Source organism: Oryctolagus cuniculus, chromosome 8 (assembly GCF_051225735.1).
Source record: "Oryctolagus cuniculus isolate XC-2025 breed Fujian yellow rabbit chromosome 8, ASM5122573v1, whole genome shotgun sequence".
Taxonomy (NCBI): Eukaryota; Metazoa; Chordata; class Mammalia; order Lagomorpha; family Leporidae; genus Oryctolagus; species Oryctolagus cuniculus.
In genome coordinates this window covers 75,501,513-75,507,512 of record NC_142874.1, presented here as the reverse complement: position 1 = coordinate 75,507,512, position 6,000 = coordinate 75,501,513, and positions in this window count along the sequence as shown.

Sequence of the window (6,000 nt, the reverse complement as noted above, 5' to 3'; positions counted from 1 at the left end):
TATTTGTTCTAGGCATATTCTGAAATAATGTCTATTCTTAATGTGCTGTCTTATTTTTAATTATAATTTTCTATAAACATGTGTCTTCTAGCCTAATATTCACTTTCAGTCAATATTATCTGACCCTAATCTTACTTTATTAAATTTCTTTGAATTTATACTTTCCTGGCATATTGTTTTTGTCATAATTTCATATTAAAACACACATACATGTAAATTTATAAAATACCTAAATGTATGCATACAGTAGTGATTTTAGTGCAGGCTTCCCTGCCCTCTTTATACTGTCCAGTCCCATTTTAATCACACACACACACACACACACACACACACATTCCTCTTCCTCGGGTGATTACATAAAACATAGTGTTTTCACACATACACTGTTTCACCAAAATGGGATCCTGTTAAATTTCTGCACTTTGTTACTCAAAAACAGAGTTACATTTTCTTCTAACATTATCTTGAGATCTGTCTCTGGAGAGTGGCAGTAAACTCTAGTTCTGCCTGTAGATTTGGTCATGGCTGTTGACAACATGCCTCGCACCAGCTGCTACTCTATCCTGGTGAATGATGTAACGCCTAAGTGTGTGCAACCTGTGAGGAGGAGGTGGAGGCCCAGGAGGACTCTACAAGGAACTAAGGAGATAGGGAACTGGAAACTGTGTCAAGCCTAACTAAGCTCTACCTCTGACCCGAGAAAGTCCAGTGCTGTTCAGAATGGATGTCAGGCATCATGAAGTTGTAGAAATCCACTGAAAATAATCTGCTTCCAGTTGTGTCCCCATTGATGGATAGTCACTTTGTTTTCTCCCTCATTTACAGCTACTACCTAATCTAACACAATAAAATAGAACTTTTATTTCTGGGAAATGTAGTCTTAGTATTGGATGTTTTTTTGGAGGTTGAAGTGAAATGCTTATGTTTTTTAATTTTAGTAGGTTGATATAATACATTTAGCTAGGTTGATATAATACATTGCCAGAAAATATAATAGTATAATTAATAGTATAATTAATTTTTTATTACTCAGCAATAAAAGAAAGTTCTTCCCTTTTATCCCCAGAAACAGTGTTACTTAAAAGCATTTTTATTTGTCAGTCTAAAAGAAACAAAGAAGCACTTAAACACTAGATCCCTAGCTCCCTCCCACCTCCAAATTTGATGAATCTCTAAGAGGACTCATAGGATGCAATATACAGCCATATTCATTGTGGTGATTTATTACAAAGAATGTAGAGCAAAATGAGCAAACAGAAGAGAACTATGGGGTGAAGATGGAAGAACCAAGGCACAGGCTTTGAATAGTCTTTTACCAGTTGACTCACGTGGGACTGGTTAATTCTTTTGGCAGCAAATGTGATGACCTGTGTTAAATACTGTCTGCAAGGGGCTCAGTGGAAACTCAGTGCCCAGTGTTTATATTGGGAGGTGGTCATATAGGTCTTGAGAATCATAGACTTCCATAAGGAAAACAGACTTCCAGAATAAACCCCATTGTTTGCTGGCTTAGATGAAACCTCCTGAAACCTAGTTCCCACAGGCTTACTTTGCAAAGCAGGCCATTCTAAGGAGCACAGTCTCATGCCTGGTATGTCAGGTTTTCTTTTTCTTTTTAAAAAAATATTTATTGAAATAAATAAAACTCATATACTAAGTAACTCGCCTATTTAAAATGTGCAATGCAGTGGTTTTTAGTACATCCACTAAAATGTACACCCATCACCACAGTTGATTTTAGAATGCTTTCACCAGCTCAAAAAGAAGCCCTGCACCTTAGCTATTCCTTTCCCATCCATCACCACAGCCCCCACTGCTCCAGAAGTAAGCAGCCTCTAATCTGCCATATATATGCCTCTGTAGACTTCCCAGTTCTGCACATTGCATATGTGCTCTTTTGTGACTGGCTTTTTTTTTTATTTAGCATGTTTTCAGTGTCCATTGATGTTTTAGCATGTACAGGTACTTCATTCCTTTTTATGGCTAAGTAGTATTCCATTGTATGAATATTTAGCCATTTATCTCCTGATAGACATTTGGGGTGGCTACCTTTTATGACTACCAAAAATACTTCTGTTAACTCTCTTCTACACAGCCTCCAAATATTAATGATTTTTTGTACCTATAATCGTGTGTGAGATTTATCATGTTTTGATATCAGTGTTATGTTAGCATATTAAATCATTTGGGATCACCATATATTTCATTTTCCCTATGGCCTACAATAATTTAATTTGAGAATTAATAGTTCTTTGAAGTTTGAATAAAATTTAACTTTCAATCTGTCTGATCTGGATGTAATTTTCAGTAGGAAAACTTTTGTTTGTTTTCTGTTCTAAACTAGTTTGTGTTTTTCAGTCTTTCTTTTTCTTGAGTTAATTTTGGCAGCTTGTATTTTGTTAGGACATTATCTAGTCCTTTAGATTTCCAGAGTTACTGCTGCAAGGCTTAAGTGGTATACATTCGGGGTTCTTTTGATAGCTTATGTATCTGTGCTTATTTCTCCATCATTTCCATTTGTGTTTATGTTTCTCTTTTTTTTTTTTCCATTTTGTTAGATTTGTGAAGATTTTGTCTGTATGAGTTTTTAGAAAAATTTAGCTTTGTATTTTTGCTTTTTTTTTTTTTACTATAAATCAGCCTGAAAATCAGTATTTACCCATGTCCCTCCTCCCTTAGTTTATGATTTCACAATTTTTGCTCTGCTTTTCTGCTTTCCCACAGCATGTTCAACTTTTTTTCAGTCTTTAATTGTGGACAACTCTGAATCATTGCTAGAAGTGTTTATCAATTTACTCTTCCCTTTCTAGCAATCCCAGTAGATAGATATTGACACTTTTAAATTTCACCTCTGCCTCTTCATTTTTTTAAAAAAAGTTTATATTAGGCCGGCGCCGCGGCTCACTAGGCTAATCCTCCGCCTTGCGGCGCCGGCACACCAGGTTCTAGTCCCGGTCGGGGCGCCGGATTCTGTCCCAGTTGCCCCTCTTCCAGGCCAGCTCTCTGCTGTGGCCAGGGAGTGCAGTGGAGGATGGCCCAAGTATTTGGTCCCTGCACCCCATGGGAGACCAGGAAAAGCACCTGGCTCCTGGCTCCTGCCATCGGATCAGCGCGATGCGCCGGCCGCGGCGGCCATTGGAGGGTGAACCAACGGCAAAGGAAGACCTTTCTCTCTCTCTCTCTTTGTCTCTCTCTCTCTCACTGTCCACTCTGCCTGTCAAAAAAAAAAAAAAAAGTTTATATTTTCTACCTTATTCTTTTTTTAATGCTGTGTAAGAGAATTTCTTGGTGAATTTATTACTCACAAATATATTATTCCTCCAATTCAGTTTGCTGGTTAACCAATACTTTGAAGTTTTTTTACTTTATCAACTTTTAAAATCTATACATGTCTTCCATTGGTAAACATATACTATGTTTATTTTAAAATTGTGTTCTAGTTATTCTGTTTGCTATGAAATGTATTGTTCCGTTTATTGCCTTTCTTTCATACTGCTTTTACACTCCCAAGTGTCTGGTTTGATCTTTCCTCCCAGTGCCAAGTTGTAAGTTAGTAATGTTTACCTGGGAGGAGACTGAGTAGGCTGTAATTACTGTGTCTTCAGGTGACTTTAGGAAACAGAGGTGGGAGTGTGGGGGCTTAATTGTGGGTAATGGAGTTTGAAAGTTGGTTCCAAAAAGGAATTTCCTGTTGCCCTTCCTGAAGGTAAGATCTCCAGGTTCTGCTGTCCTCTGTTCTATTTATGGAGTAGGGGTGAGGACAGAGCATACAGGAGCCCTGCGGGTCACCTGTACTGTTTCCACTCTCTTACCTAGTTGTGCCCCAGTGCTCTCCTGATGCAATAACATCCCTTATCCTCCAGATGGCATTTGGGTGGTGGCAGAGCTTTCTGTCTCACTGCATTGCGTAGGGTAGGAATTCTGTGCCCAGAGCAATGTCAGGAATGGGAGAGGTCACAACTAGAAGGAGCTTTCTCAGTCCATAAGGTTAGGCTCTCTCCATCGCTTGGCTCTTATTTCCCTCCCACTCCAGAAGCCTCACTTTCGTGTCCCCAACATATCTCCTTGTTTCTCTCCTTTTTTTGGTAATCTCCAGTGATGGGTTGGAGGGTGATAACCAGGGGCACATACCAGTTCGACATCTTGTGCAAGAAAAAAAGCTATAATATTTTTTAAAAATTAACTGTTTGTGTCTCTTCCCTTCACCAAATTAAGCTGTTTAAGGGCAGATTGTTTCATAGACCTTAGCTCAGTTAATGGTTTAGACTTGGTACCATAAGAATTGTTTGTTGAAAGAACATCATTTCAAAAGGAGTCCACCATTAAAAATAAGAATTGAATACCAATACAGAGCTCCCTTAATGTTGTAAAAAAATGACTAAGTTTATTAAAAACTTAATTTGTATGAAACATTTTGGGATCAGTTAGGTCACCTTAGAGGAGGTTGCAAACTAGTTCATTAGGAGAGTTCAACCAACATAAAGTTTTGTAATTCCTAGAACACTTAACTTACATGAAAGCAGGATTGATCAGTGAATCAGTAGCTTCACTGATATGAAGAAGCTATGAATCAGAATTGATAAGAATGTAGGTAAGACCAAGAAGGTAATAAGTGGTCAGGAAATAGCCTCTGACTTTAATTCTTTAGAGACCCATGCTTTTCTTTAGTCTTACATTTTTTTTTCTTTAGATTTATTTTTTTGAAAGAGTGACAGAGAGAGAGAGAGAAATATATCTTCCATCTACTGGTTCACTCCCCAAATGGCTGCAACAGCCAGAGCTGGCAAGGCTGAAGTCAAGAGCCAGGAGCTTCTTCCAGGTCTCCCACATAGGTGCAGGGGCCCAAGAACTTGGGCCAATTTCTGCTGCTTTCCCAGCACATTAGCAGGGAGCTGGATGGGAAGTGGAGCAGCCAGGACTCGAACCTGCACCCATATGGGATGCTGGCAGTGGCTTTATTTGCTGTGCCACAGTGCCAGCCCCAGCTTAAGTGCCTCGTTGTCATAGAGGGCATTTGATAAATGATACTGCACTGACTTTTGCCTTCTGCCTCACCTTTTTGTGCTATGAAAATGGAACTCAATGCCTTCAACCTGGTGTTAAAGCTGGAATCTTTATAGAGGGCTCACGTGTGGCCCTATAGCTCCCTTTCCAACCCACTCCTTTTGACCATCTTTATTTCTCCGTGCTAGGTTTCTTATCCTTCGTGCCATACCAGATATGCTCTAGTCTCTGTCTTTAAGGTGCTCTTTACTCTGCTTGGAATTCCTTCCTTCAGGTGGCTTCTTCATTGCTTTAGAATCTTCGGGCAGATATAACTTTCTTAATGAAACTTTCCTTGATTGCCCTCTTCAAAAGTGCAAATGTTTCACAATATATGTACTTCCATCTCCTTTGCTCAAATTGTTTTTCGGTTAGCACTTAGCACATACCACTTCAAGCACACACTCTACAATTTATGATTTATTATAGCATTATCTGCCTTTCCTCATTATGTTAGTTCAGGGCTTAATAAATGTTTGTTGAATAAAAATGCCGGAAGGAAATTCAGTTAGTTAAGAAAAAACTTTGTTAGTAATACTTGATTGTTTTTAATTCAGAAGTTTAACATTTAAAATCTGTTTAACTCTGCTTTTGTAAGATGGAAATTTACTTAATTCAGTCAGGTTTATCAGTTAGTGGTTTCTTCCAAATTGTTATACATATCAATTTACATAAAATCTACTGCCTTTCTTGCAGAGTATGATTGTACATAAGATGGATAACAATATGGAGTGTTACAATAAAAAATTTATATTACTATATATACACACGTTTCTTTTAATGAACAAATTAACTTAGTGTTGACAGATAAAAGATACCACCTGAGATTTAATTTATTTCTAATATTTTGTGGGATATTTTCCTTATGAAACCATCTTTTGAAAATTGTAAACTTGAAGTAGGTGATGGCTAATGTCACATTGACATTAAACATGTTTCAATGATGAAATATGTTGT